The sequence below is a fragment of the Halichoerus grypus genome, chromosome 8 (assembly GCF_964656455.1).
Source record: "Halichoerus grypus chromosome 8, mHalGry1.hap1.1, whole genome shotgun sequence".
Taxonomy (NCBI): domain Eukaryota; kingdom Metazoa; phylum Chordata; class Mammalia; order Carnivora; family Phocidae; genus Halichoerus; species Halichoerus grypus.
Window position 1 is genome coordinate 119839862 of NC_135719.1, and position 14108 is coordinate 119853969.

The 14108-nt window shown below is 41.6% G+C and overlaps 1 protein-coding gene and 1 long non-coding RNA gene across 7 annotated transcripts in view; one reads left to right on the top strand and one right to left on the bottom strand.

The window, feature by feature from the left end:
- RAD51B (RAD51 paralog B) overlaps window positions 1-14108 on the top strand; it is a 561771-nt gene that overhangs the window by 448910 nt on the left and 98753 nt on the right. The window lies entirely within an intron of this gene.
- LOC118551577 (uncharacterized) overlaps window positions 1-14108 on the bottom strand; it is a 53501-nt gene that overhangs the window by 19884 nt on the left and 19509 nt on the right. Inside the window, exons 2-4 of the long non-coding RNA XR_013450194.1 lie at window positions 13026-13134; window positions 12298-12505; window positions 7085-7126 (exon numbers count right to left, since the gene is read on the bottom strand). This is a non-coding gene — a long non-coding RNA (uncharacterized LOC118551577). The remainder of the gene's footprint in view (window positions 1-7084; window positions 7127-12297; window positions 12506-13025; window positions 13135-14108) is intronic.

Sequence of the window (14108 nt, forward strand, 5' to 3'; positions counted from 1 at the left end):
TGTTACATGATGCTCTCCAATCAATTACCAGCAAGTTCTTGAAATTTTTCAAGAAGGAAATACCCCCAAACTCCTGTAGTCATTTTGACAGAAAGGCCTTGAACCTTAACATAAGATGATGACAAAATTCCACTTGCTGCCAAATTTGTACCTGTTGAATGGAGGAGATTTGTAAATCATAAATTCGATTCTCTTTTCCTGTATGAGTTTATTAAAACTTCTGCTGTTGTATATAATCCTGATGTGACTTCCAGACATCAACCCATCCCCTGGTAGAGAATTCATTCCCAGGCTTTGCAAGAGAGGTAACTATATCTTTTTTTTTTTGTTACCAGTGCCTCCTTCCCCAATAATGCAGTTCTAAAAGATGGATTTCTACAGAGTAGGATATTACAAATTTCCTTTTCATGGTTGTGGAAAAGATTTTTTTACAAATATTACAGTAAACTTTCTCATCTACCCTAGAAAAGATCCACTCTCTAAACCTGAGATAAATTCCTTTGTCAAAGTAATAAGAGGGTGATTTCACTTGCAGTCTTACTTACTAATTTATTCCATAATTTGGGCGTTAATCATGCTGTCAGACGAATATAATCAACTTTTGGACTCAATTTCTTCCTGTTCAGGGAAGAATTTCTATAGCAAATTCCCACTTAATTGCCTCTTTTGTACACACCCACATCTTATTTTCATTTGTGCCTAGCCTAGCCCATTGCAACCTATAATTGTCCAGCTCAGTGAAGTTTGTTTTGTTTTGTTTTGTTTTGTTTAAGATTTGATGCTTCCAGGTACCAAAATGATTTAGATTTAAAGTTGCAGGGGATAGTTTGTTGATATGTAAATCAAACCTGCAATACTTTGAAGCCTTTTTCATGACAGATGACTGAAATTGACCACAGTTTGATCAGCGTGGAAGTAAATGCTAATATTAGTCATTTACAGTATTCGGCTTTGTGGAAGTGGTGTGCACTCTTCCATGCTATGCTTATTTTTTCCCTTTTGCCATTGTTATCTTGGTCCAAAAATGTCCTTTTTCCTTTGATGCCTAGCTTTTGGCCGCTATTCCATGGTTGTCATTCCATGAGATCTCAGGTTGAATTTTTTAAGAATTTAACCTGTCCAGGCTCTGTCCCAGACCTGCTGAGTCAGAATCCCTGGAGGCAGGACATGGGTATTTGTGCTTTTGAAAACCTTTTTGGGAGGCATTCTGATGCTCAAACACAATTGAGAACCACTATATTATTGCCTAGGTTAGAAATCTTTTGTTTGTGAATAATTGAAACCCACTCAAATTGTCATAACAAAAAAGAGAAATTTACCAGAAGAAAGCAGGAGAATTTTGTAAAACCCAAGAGCATCAGATCCATCTGAGCTTCATAAGAGACCCAAGCCTGGAAATGGAGCAGGACCCAGGCAGCTAGTCCTCACTCCCCCACATATATCCCTCTGTCTGCCTAGCTCCCTTCAGAACCTTGTGGACTTAAGGCTCTACTTCTCTCCATATATCGGCTTCCTTCTTTTTCTCTTTCTCTACTGACCACTTTTCACTGCTTAGTGAGCACTCAGGCAAACATGGTACCTTCTCAGTACCCAAGTTTATGGATCCTCAGTTCAGTGGACCAGTCCAGGCTGACTAGCATCTCTCAATCTAAATTTCTGCAAGAAGATCTGATTGGCCTAGCATAGGTGATGTGCCTGCCCTTACACCAATCAGATAGCATTCTTCAAACATGGCTGCCAAGGGCCCCCATGTGTGAGTGAGTTCAGACTGGAGGCTGTTAAGATGTCTCATAGTATTTCTCTATATTTTCTGTATTCTTATTCTCCATCCTACCCTGGCATCTATGCCAAATAACTTTATTTCTGATTTCAGCCTCATTGCCAAAATTTTCACATTTAAGGAAAGTGAGAAGCAACAATTTCCATATATTAGGATGATTTAACCTTACAGATGCCACTAAGCCAAACACTGAATATACTGTCCTCTGTGTTTAGTTCTCCCTCTTATAAATATGCATCAGTTTGAATGTTGAGAAAATTAGAGCCTTGGCAAATCTGCTTCTCCCAAGTAGTAAAAGTTGAAAAGTAGTTGAGTACGATAGCGGTATAATCGCATAGTCATATTCTATGATGCATATAATTTTTTTAAAAAGATATTTGCAAGTGATATATCTTTTTTTTTAAGATTCTATTTATTTACTTGACAGCGAGAGAGGGAACACAAGCAGGGGGAGTGGGAGAGGGAGAAGCAGGCATATAATTTTAATCACCAAAATAAAGAATGTTTAAAGGAATTGAGGTGGTTTATCACAGACAATGCTGAGATGTGACTTTATAATGATCTTTTATAGGAAAGTCTTCTGCCTTATCTTTGTCTACAAAAGGGTTAAAAAAAAGAGGAAATGCTTTAGGATTGGCACAAGGCTAGTATTCGATAGTATTTTACCAATAGTGTTTACTTAGAAGTATTTATTAGAAATAACTTCCAGGTGTTTTGAAACATTGGAATGAGTTACCAAGGAAAGTAGAAAAGCTTTCATTCTTTCCTCTCTTTATCATCTTGCCACCATCTTACATTATCTGGGATGGCCAAAGACATCCATGATACTTGACTCTCTAAGAGATCAGAATTTGGTAGGAAATAAAATACAAAAGCGATAGGTAACACCACCACCTTTGGTGTTCAGAGATAGCTATGTGTTCTAACTTGTCCCATTTCATTTTTATAGGGCAAGAAGAGGAAAATAGGGTTCACTGTCTTTATTTTACTGCTGTGTAAACAGAGGGTCAGTCATTCCTGCTATTTAAAATTCTAATTTTGCTGGTATTTTCACCTTCAGAGAAGGTGAAAAGCAACAATTTCTACTTATGGATGATGTCTTAACCTTGCAGATGCCCCTAAGATGGATTGGGCAGAGAGAATATTAAGATAAAGCACACTGTTAATGACTAAGTTAGAATTGAAAATGAATTTTGTCTCTTTAAAAGGGCAGCAAGAACTAAGGTGACTATATTTTAGTAAACTGTAATAAAAAAAAAGGTACAATGGATTAAAATAAATCATAGAAACATGTATTAGTAAAGGTTGAGCTATAAGTATGATATAATTGGAAAAATAAAAACTAAAAGTGATAGTTGATAAATGATATCATATTAGAGTAGCTTCATCATAAAATGGCACTATCATTTATAGAATTAATTGTCAATTCCTAGGACATATCTTAAAGCATTAAAGCAGTAAGCATCTTCATAAAGTTTTGTGGAAGTCTCAACTTGAATATTTTAGGTCCAAGATACAATAGAAGCAATCTGTAAGTAATCCAAGTAATTTGTAAGCTTATGATAAGCATTGTATTATCTAGGGTCTTCGGTGCAGGTAACCAGTCCAATGGAATTTCTTGATTAAGGTAATTGAGAAGTCTAGGGGGTAGATCTAACTGGGTTTCCAACAGTGTATCATTGTTTCTAGTGCTGTTTCTATCTCTCTGCTCTGCTTTCCTCCTGTTAGTTTTAATCTTAGCAGGTTCTGCCACATGGTGACAAAGTGGCTTCCCTAGTCCTCATCACTTAGGATCTCAAAAGGCTTGGGGTCCTTTTTCTTTCTGCCTTTAAGTCAGTACCCCTAAAGAATCCATCTGACCCACTGGATTACTTGCATACCCCTGTGGCAGAAAGATAGGGGCCCCAAAGGTGGGGCTGGGACAGTTCTCCAAAGGAAAGGAAGCCTTTTGTTACCAGAAAAGGGGGATGGCGTGTTGAGTAGGCAGAAAGGACAGCTGTCCACCCATACATTACACAATTGCATGTCAGACACTTTCACATCCTTGGCAAAAAAAAAAAAAAAAAGGAAAAGAAAAGCCTTCAGTAACGAAAATGAAATGAGAGCTTCAAATATTGTATGTAGTGAAAGAAAAAATTCAAGGTGCTTTTTAATATTCTCTCATCCCTGGAGTTACAACTAATTGTTACTTCCTCCTTGCTTCCAAATATTTTGCTTGCTTGCCTCTTTACTCTGTCCCTTGGTTATCTTCCTTCTACAGATCTAGCTTCCTGAAATAGGGTGTGAACATTTGAAGACAGAACTTTGTCTTTCTTTATCTTCAGTGCCTCATCCGGTGCCTGGGACACAGAAGCCACTTGATGCTTACTGAAACATATGCACTGCTTACGTTAGGAAAAGAATAATTTTTAAAAGTTTACTAGGCAAGGGCTTTAGGGAAAGGCCTTATTCTCCATGAGGAAGGGTTTTTCCTAAGCAGCTCTTGGCTTCTCTGCTTCCTCATCACTCCTTCTCAAGGGAAGTGGAATGGTTCATTTGACTGGTGAGTCTGGAATAAGGAAGGAACTTAAGGAAGGTATGGTGCTCCACCAGCCACAGAGGCATTGGGGCCACTCCCTAATTTAGTTCGGGGGGAGCCCACTGTTGCGTGCTCCCAAGCCGTATCTTCTACTTCCTCTGTTTCTTTTGATGGGTTCAGAATTCAGGTGGGAAAGGTGTATAACTTAATGGTCCCCTCAATCCTCACAAAAAATGTTTAGAAAGATCCTGTATTTGTCTTTGAATATGTGTAGAGAATGGATCTAAAAACTAAATATCTTGGCTTTTTATGTGTTATTTATTTATATCCTATCTTTTTCCAAAACAGATTTAAGATGGCTTCATCTTCACCATGGTAATCTAATCCATGACATTCAAAAGCCACAAGGACAGAAAAAGAATTTTCTGAGACACCCTGAAGCACAACTTCATTTGATATGGTTTCCTAGCCTAGATTATAATCAGAAAGTCACTGATTCCTTTTGTTGTTTTTCAGCAAAAAAAGATCTTATTCCTCCTCCTCTACCCCTTCTCATGATGAATAGCTTCACCAGTTACCCCGTCACCAAACCCCAATCCTAGGAATCAGTGTAGATTTCCTTTCCTCTCTGCTGCCCCTTCCCCCCAACATCTATTCCATGATCAAAATTTCTCTCCTCAGTACCTCACATATCCAGCCATACATCCAGTGTCTAAGTTCACACCTTGAATTTTCTCTCGCCTGGACTGGTCCAGCACCCCCCCATTCTGTAGTTCTTATTCCCTCTTCTGTACCATGGCCAAAGTGTTCTTTCCAATGCAACAGCGTGATTGTGTTACTGTTGTATTTGAAATCCCTCAGGGTCTTTTTACTGCCTCTAGGATTAAGTCCAAACTCCTTAGCATACATACAGGGACCTCAAGGGTCTGGCAGCTGCCGAGTTCTCCAGCCATATCTCCTTGAATGTTTTCTCTCTCGGCCTCATTTCTCCATCACCCACCTCCTCCCCCAAACACATACACTAGAGCCATTGTGAAGTACTCAGAGTACCTCTTAGGGGCTAGGCTATTTCACATTTTGGGGTTGCATTGCTGCTCTTCTGCCTATAATTTGTGCCTTCTAGCCTCCCCCAAAACTGACTCAGCTGTCAAGACTCAACCAGAGTGCCCCTCCTCTCTGAAGCCTTTTTTGACAACTCACCTTTAGGAAGAAGCAAGCGGTCTCTACTTTGTGTGCACTTCTGTGCCTTGTTGTTCTCAACACATTTCTTTTTTCTTTCTTTCTTTCTTTTTTTTATGAATTGTTTGCAACACTGTTTGCCTCCAGTAGACGGAAAGGTCCTGGGCACCAAGTCCAAGTCCTGCTCCTTCCGTTGTCTCTGACACATAACATGGTACCTGACACTCAAGGACCATCCCAGAGATGTTTGTTGACTAAATGTGTGTTTATACATGTGAATGAACAGCAGCGTAGGCATTTTTGTTAGCAGTATTCCTCTACTTCCTACAACTTTGAGGATGTAGAATTAGCTACTCCCACAGAATGGGTGGGGGCTCAGTGTTGCAAAGATTTGGCCTTAAGAAGCAGGCTTGTGAACAGGAGCAGGCTCTGCTTTACAGTAATTTCCACTACTGATGTTAGCAGCCTCTGTTCCTTGCAGGGTTGAGAGGACTGTTGGTCACTCTGGGCCTCTATCTTATAAACATGCACACGGTAGGATTGCATGGGAGCCCAAGTAGAGGATATCTGTATAGATTGAGAGAGGACTTTGAAGCTTTAGAGAGCCTCTTCTTTCTGGAGTAGTTTAACTACTCATCTCCCCAGGGCAGAGATGAAATAAAAGAACTTGCTCAGTATCCCACCCAGGCTGCGAAAACCAACAGGGCAAGAGAGAAGTTAAGAAGCGAAGACTGGTGACAGAGTCAGCCAGTGTTTACTAGGTGGCCCTTGCCTGGCCCGTGCTGTAGAAGGGCACTGACGAGTTAAGCAAGAAGGACAGTCCAAGAGTTTACAGTCCGAGGTGATTAACATCACTAAAACGAGTAGACCTTATGTATTGGGTTCTGATGATAAATGTAGGCTACTTTTATTTTTTGATTATATAAAAATAGAAGATACTCTGCAAAGCACAATTTCCTTACAGTTTATAGCGGCTAAAAAATGAAGAGTCCGGGGTATGCTCATGGTCTAAATCAGAGAGTGCAGGTTGGTTCCCACTGGGTCAGAGTCATACGACATTTTCAAATTCAGGAAATTTTTAATAAAAATTCAGATTTCTTGCTTGTGGTTTCTGCCCAGCTCTTAAATCTATTTGACTTTGTGATCTCAGGCCTAAATGATTCACACATGACTTAGTGGTTGCGGGAAGACTGTACAAAGGCTTTCAACTTTGGATAAGTGGATTCTCATATAAACACAGAGAATATTTAACTTACTTGCGAGTTCCTAGGCATAATGCATAGGTTTATTTAAAAACAAACCAAAAAAATTGAAGATTCACATTGCCTTTGTTTCATAGTTTAGATCCGGGACCCATGAACATTTTCTGTAAAGGGCCAGATAATAAATATTTTCAGTTTTGCATCGCAGGTCATATGGTGTTTGTCGTAGCTACTCTGCCCCTGTAGTGTGAAAACCGCCGTAGACGGTACATGAACAAAGGAGTGTGGCTGTGTTCCAATAAAACTTTATGAACACTGAAATTTGAATTTCATATAATTTTCATGTCACAAATTTTTTTTTTTTGCCTTGTCTCCCTATTATTTAAAAATGCAAAAACTTCTTACCTCATGAGCCATTCAAAGAACAGGAGGCTGACTTCATCTGTCCTGTAGGTCAAATGGACATTGGATGATTGTCATTGTCAAATCTTGGTCTTAGGCTTTTTAGACTGGACTAGCCCCAAAGGAACAAGCTAGGGTGTTCTGCCCTTTGTGTAGTGCATGGGAATTCTCCTTTCCTCACTTTTTCATATTCAGAGGAGGCTGGATCGATGTCCTGCTTGAACATGGAAGTGCCAAGTTGCTCACCTTGCGTTTCCCAAAGCCTCAGAGGCCAGTCTACATTTCAGACAGCCCAGGTGATGAGTGAGCCTTGTGTTTTCCATGAGGAACTCTATCCCTAAGCATCTATATCCCAGCCATACTTGTGCAGGGAAAAGGCTAAAATCTATTAATATCCTAGCTAGAAAGAAAACTATAAAATTACACATATATGCAAGCTTGTGTGTATTCTGCAGTTCAAAGTGTAGTCAGCAAAAAAAGCATGCATGCTATTGCACTGGGAGGAAATCAGTGTCTTTGAAATCAAATACCCTCCCGTTGGCATATCCAGGCTTGAAACCCTGCTGCAGCTTTTAGCTTCCACCACATGTTTACATTGGAAATCTCTCTGTGCGCATATAGAGTTTGTTCTCTTATGAAATCATGTCTCTAGGGAAGGATAATTTAAAGCCATTTCCGTTTGTTATGTCTGAGCTGAACTAGACTATTAGGGCTTGTTAACGCTGGATAAACTTGAGCCCTATAACTGCCTTCATCTGCAGATTATAGAATCTGTCCAACAAATTGCATTCTGATGTTTTCAGATGAAGGCTAAGCAAGCAAGGGCCTTTTAATTTATATTCTATCACCATGGTTGTCTTAGGAATCACAGTTTTGACTTTCATGCCCACTTGGTAGAACATAGATGATATAACTCTTGAATGGGCCAAATCCAGAAGTAACTGAGACACTAAACGACATCTGCGTGCTGCTATAGCAGAGCAAGCAACGGCTGGCCATCAGGAAACTGCTGGCTAAGCACCTTTCTTCAGAGTATCTCCCTTCCCCCAGCTTCAGCATAAATCAGGGTTAGGTCCACTGAAATAGCGTGTGTGGTCTGCATTTAGAAATTTCATTTGAAAATTATATTGTGGCAACCATGAGACAGATGGATAAAGTAAAACAAGTTTTCTTTAGGCTCATGTTAAATAAATAGAATTATGTGAAGATAGACAGTTTCCCTGATGGAGTGAAGGGGAGGTGATGGTTGCCCCAGGGTAGCTAACTCCCTCCACCTCCATTCATCAAACCCACTAAACACACATACCCTAATGCTGACATTTAAGTATTTGGCTTATTATGATCCTCCATTTTAGATAGTGGGATATTAGAAGATAGAAATCGCATCTGTTTGGCTTCTTTTTAAAAAAAAAATCTAGCAGACGGGCTCCTGGGTGGCTCAGTCAGTCAAACGTCCAACTCTTGATCTCAGCTCAGGTCTTGATCTCAGGGTTGTGAGTTCAAGACCCACGTTGGGCTCCATGCTGGATATGAAGCCTAGTTAAAAAAAAAAAAAAAAAAAAAATTTTTTTCTAACTCTAGCAGAACTGCCAGCATAGCTTCCATCAAGTCTTGAGTAGGATGGTACTGGGCAGTAGTGTGACAATGGACTATGACATCTCCTAACTCTAGAATAAAGAAATCTTCTCGTTGTGGCTCCAACCTTATTAATGGTGCCTTAGCTGAATTCAATTCTTTTCAGTAAGCGTGTTGAAGACACTGTCCTAAGTCCAGAGGTTGATTGTGGTGGGGTAGGGTGGGATGGGAGAGAGAGACAAATGAAACGTGGACCTTCTCAAAAGGTGACAGTGTATATGAATCACCCTAATCAAGTCCAGATTCGAAGAATGCCAGAAATGAAGGGCAGATACAGAATGGAGACATTGAAACTGGGCTTTGGGTGGGAATGAGGGATTTGACTAGCAGGAGGAAGAAGAATCTGTTAGATGAGAGAACAGCATAAACAAAATTCCAAAAGTAGGAAAGTTCAGAATGTGGAGGGAGCATGGGAATACACCCTCCCCCTGCCTTCTTCCTCCCCTCTTTTCTTTATTCAATAATTATTTAATGAACGCCTGTGGTAAACCACACAGACACGGCCACTGTCCACACAAAGCTTACAGTCTAAAGGAGGAGACAGCCATGAATCAAAGAAGCCCAAAGTAAATGACAGATTACAGCTGTGATCCTTACCTCAAAGGTGAGTGTGCATTGGCTAAGAGAGAGCATTACAGGAGAATTTTACATACTTCCCAGGACTTTGCTGGGGAGATGTCCTGTGGCTAGAGGGGTGAGTAGGTGTGGGTTAGGGGACAGCATTGCATGAAAACAGGTCAGAGTGCACACTGCCCATATGAGACACTCTGAAAGTGAGGATATGTGCCGTCTTAGGTGCAGCTGTCTGGAGAGTTAGGAAGCACACCAGGATAGGGAATTGGTCCTTATTCTATGAGTAAAGGGAAACCATTGACTTGTTTCAAGCAAATAGTGGGTTGAAGTGTGAGATTTGCTTTTTGGAAAGGTCGCTCTGGCTGCAGGATAAAGAATTAGAGGCATGCGGTTGGGGGGACACTCAGGAAGTCCCAGTGAGAAGCAGATGAGATTTTCCAGATGGCATATTTGGGTTGTTTGCCCTGGGGTAATGGTGGCAGCGAGGAAGTGAAAGGAATGAATTCAAGGGCTGAATATGAGCTTGGCCTTGGAGTTTGTTGAGTTTGAGGTGCCTTTAAGACACTGAGAAGATATACCAGGAAGATATAGGGGTCTGGGCTGGAGATACACATTTCAGAGTCATCTCCCTGTAGATGGTAATCAAACCCTGAGTGTGGATGAATAAATGTTAGTTGAATGAATGAGCGATAGAATGAGTCAGGGGATGAGATTGGGTGAAGAGAGAACATAGAATAAGAAGAGGGCCTAGGGTGCCTGGGTGGCTCAGTCGTTAAGCGTCTGCCTTCGGCTCAGGTCATGATCCCAGGGTCCTGGGATCGAGTCCCACATCGGGCTCCTTGCTCAGCGGGGAGTCCGGTTCTCCCTCACCCTCTGCCCCTGCTTGTGTCCCCTCTCTCACTGTGTCTCTCTCTGTCAAATAAATAAATAAAATCTTTAAAAAAAAGAAGAAGAAGAAGAAGAAGAAGAGGGCCTAAACAGCTATGTGATGCTGTATTTCTGTAACTATTCATTATCACTTGGGAGGATGCCAAAGCAAATTATTTGTCCTGTGGCTATTCCTCATGCCTCATATGGACACGTTCTAAAAGCTAACAAGTACCTGGGAAATGACCAGGCCACTCCCTTGCCCACATGGAGATACCTCTCCTAAAACCTTCCAACGAAGATGGTTGTTTGGAGTGTAGAACACTCCTTTCCAAAGAAGCACCTAGGTTCCTAGGCTGATGCCACCAGAGACTCCAACTGATCCTAATTGACCAGGGCCCTTTCTAAGGGGCATTAAGTTCAAAAGGACATTGGATTACCAGAACAGCTTTCCCTCACTGCTGCCTTGGGAATGGGCCTGGGGACTCCTCTCCACTCTCTTCCCATCCCCCTCACCAGGCACTGAGAGACAGGACTGCCTACCTTGCTGTGATTGGGAGGGGCTTACTGGTTTCGGGGGGGGGGGGTCTTCAGGGGTTTCTGGGACCCCTAGCAGTGCAAGCTCTCTGAGGCTCTTCTAGGTCTGCACCTGAACCCATTCACTCCTTTTTATCCTTTCTGAGGACCCCAAGGATTGGCCTGCCTGTGACCTTTGCTTTTACTGTCAGCAGGTAGGAATCTGATGGTGCTATTTCTTTCCCCATGCTTAGCCTACAAAGTATTGTCATAAAACTTTTCTCATCTTTCTAGTTCCTAAAGCAAGCATACAACTCTGGATGTTTCTAAGGTTTTTAATTACCAGCAATGTCAGAAAGTGGGTTGAGAACAAAACAACTCCATCTGGCCTCTTCCCTAACCTCTCCTTATTTTGTGTTGTTTTCCTGAGACCTAGGATGAACACATATCCCAATTTCTGAGGCCTGTTCTGGTTTATGCCTAATGTCTTTGGCATAATTGCCAGTAGCACCTCCTTTACCTTTAAAAAATATAGGAGATAAATTATGGTCACCCTATTTAAGCCCATAGAGAAAGATAAAGTGATTAATTGATGGTAGTGGTAGGTTCACAAAAGATTGAGATCACCATAGTCTAGTGAGATCATATGAACCCGAGTAGCTTCCTTGGCACTTGGGCAAGATGAGATCAAAGACCAGGGTTGAGAAAGGTGGGTTTCCAGGTAGCCATGGGGTCAACAGCAGAGAGGATAAAAATTTGGAAGCAGAGGTGGAGCCAGGTAATAACAGAACAGAGAGCGGGGTGTTGAGGGGCATCGGCCTTGGCCGATTGTCTGGTTGTCGGAGCAGGAGGAACAGAGCACAGAACTGTCAACATTTCACTTAAAATTTTTCTGAAAAGCTGCCACTTTGGGGGAATGGTTCAGGAAGACTTTCCCTGTGTCCACATAGCTATGTTTCTAATAATAGGTTTCTGGGAAGCTCAGGCCACCCAACTGGTGTAACCATGTGGGGTAACCCAAGCCCACGGGTCTCTAAGGGATGTACTTCAATCACGTGTACACAATATAAGAACCACCTGTGAAGTTAAACAAAAAACAAGTATGTGATCCTTTCTCTTCACCACTTCCATGACACAAAAAACTGTTTACAAGTGTTGACTATAATGGTAATGTTTTCTTGACAAAGAGATGACTTGGAAAGTAGTGAAGAACTTAGAAAAAGGAGCCATAGTCACTACTGTTTGTGGTACAGTAGATGTAGTGTGCCTATTATAAGAACTTTTGCATATTCTAATAATGTTATAAGAACTTTTGCATATTCTAATAATGATTTTAACTGGGCCCTTGGAAGTTTAAAAGCCCCCAAACCTTCTGCTGTCTGGTAGGGAAGGTAAGTCAGGCCAACCCTTGGGAACTTGCAGGCTAGCCTCTGGAATCACCTATGATTTGTGTGAGAAAAAGACAACTCAATGGTGAACTCAAGACTGAATTTTGAATTCAGAGTCCCATTTCAGGTTCTGAGGTCTGAAATGCCTTTGTGTAAGCCTTTTGGTCTCAGAGTGACTCAGTTTCCCTTTCTGTAAAAGGAGAAGATAATCCCAGTACGAGAGTAGTATCTGAGTACCTTTCAGCATTTAGGAAAAATTCCAGTGAAGGCTGTGAACTCTCTGGCTGCAGGGGGGACCGTGATGTACAGGGAAGAGGACTCTGTCTCATCACTGGAGGGGTGCAGGCTGCCGCCGAGGGGATCCCACTCAGGAATAGTAGAGCCAGCATTCCTGTTTTGGTGATCCTCGTTCAAATATGTTTTTACATCCCACTTCTTCTTTTGCCTGGTATTTGGAGACACAATTTTTTGTGTGTGTAACTCTTTGTATTGTGTAAAGAAAACATTAATACCAATCTTACTGAGTAATATCCCCAGAGTCAGCTGAATGTTCATATAAAGAACGACATTGTTAGAGTGGCTACATATGACAGTCCATTAAATAGCTCTGCATTTCCCAATTGTTGGTTACTGAGGGTTTTTTCTATTTTTTACTATCATAAAAAACATTGTAATGACTATCCTTTTACATACAGATTTCCAAACTTGTCTATCTCCTTAAGATACATTCCTGCAATGATATTGATGGGCATATTTCTGTTTTTATATGTACCGCCAGCTACCTGTCAGGAAGGTATCAATTTGCATACCTACACTGGGGGTTACATTTGTTTTCAGTCTTTGTGAACCTCTTATATGAAAATGATATCTTATAGTTGATTACATTTGCTTTCCTTTGATTGCTAGAGAGATTGACCATCTTTTGTATGTTTATTGCTGTTTGTATTTTTCCTATTGTGACTTACTTGCTTAGTGCCATCTGAAAACTCTGGGAGTGCTCTGGTCTGGTTGGTCCATGGAATGCAGGGCCCGGACTATAAATTATTTGTCAGGTAGATTGCAAGATATGAAAGCCTATAGTAAAGAAAAAAATTTAAAACCATTAGAAAGATATTTTAAGAATATTCTATGACTTACTATACCGTGACATTTGCGTATCCTAAACAAAAGAAGACATTCACAACGCTAATTGGAGACGCCGATTCTAGAATTCTAGAGAAGGTGTCCCTGGGCTGTGCCCCTCTGCTGCGGTCCTAGCAAGCAGTGACTGAATTCTTGGAAACCTCTGCAGAGGAGCTGCCAGTCAGGAGTACCCCACCTGCTGGAAGCTGCCATCAGCCAGCCTCTGAGTTTTATGATGCGTCTGAAATGGAAGTTTTACTGAATCCTCTCTCCCAACTCACAAAAAACCATGGGGGCAGAGAAGAAAAAGAGAAGTCACCAACAGGAATAAGCAGACCTGTCTGAGGGTGGGGAATTGGCTACTCCATGGGGCAGCAGGAGAGTAAACTACAAAAGACATAAAGCACACCTCGCTTTAATCCCTTCCATCCGCCCAGGGCCCCCAGAAAGCTCATAAAATCTCCCTTTCTGGGTGATTGGATTCCTTTTAGCTCACGGGAAGGCAGCATGTTTTGTTGTTTTGGGGGACGGTTCCAGGGGGGTGGTTGTGGATAGCAATCACTGGGGAGAATGAAGACGAAACCCCCTCTGTCCTTGCTTCTGGGTGCTGAGTGGTGAACACCAACAGCTGCTGCCTGGAAGCACAGGGGGGCTGGGCAGGAGCCTCGCAGCAGAGCCTTACAGCAGGGCCTGGCAATGACCTCCTGCAGAAGCCATGCGGATCTGCGTGGTTTTTCACCTTTTGAGGGCTCCTCTTGGCTAACTCAAGGGAATCATTTTGAATGCTGCTGGCAAAAATGTTGCTGAAAGTTGTGGGTGGTGGGTGGTGTGTTTTTTATTTCTCTAAAAAGAGTGGTTGTTCGTCTCTGCCAATATTTAGAAGCTGGAACTGTCTGTTCTTTTTGTTTGAAATAGACAGTAGGGAC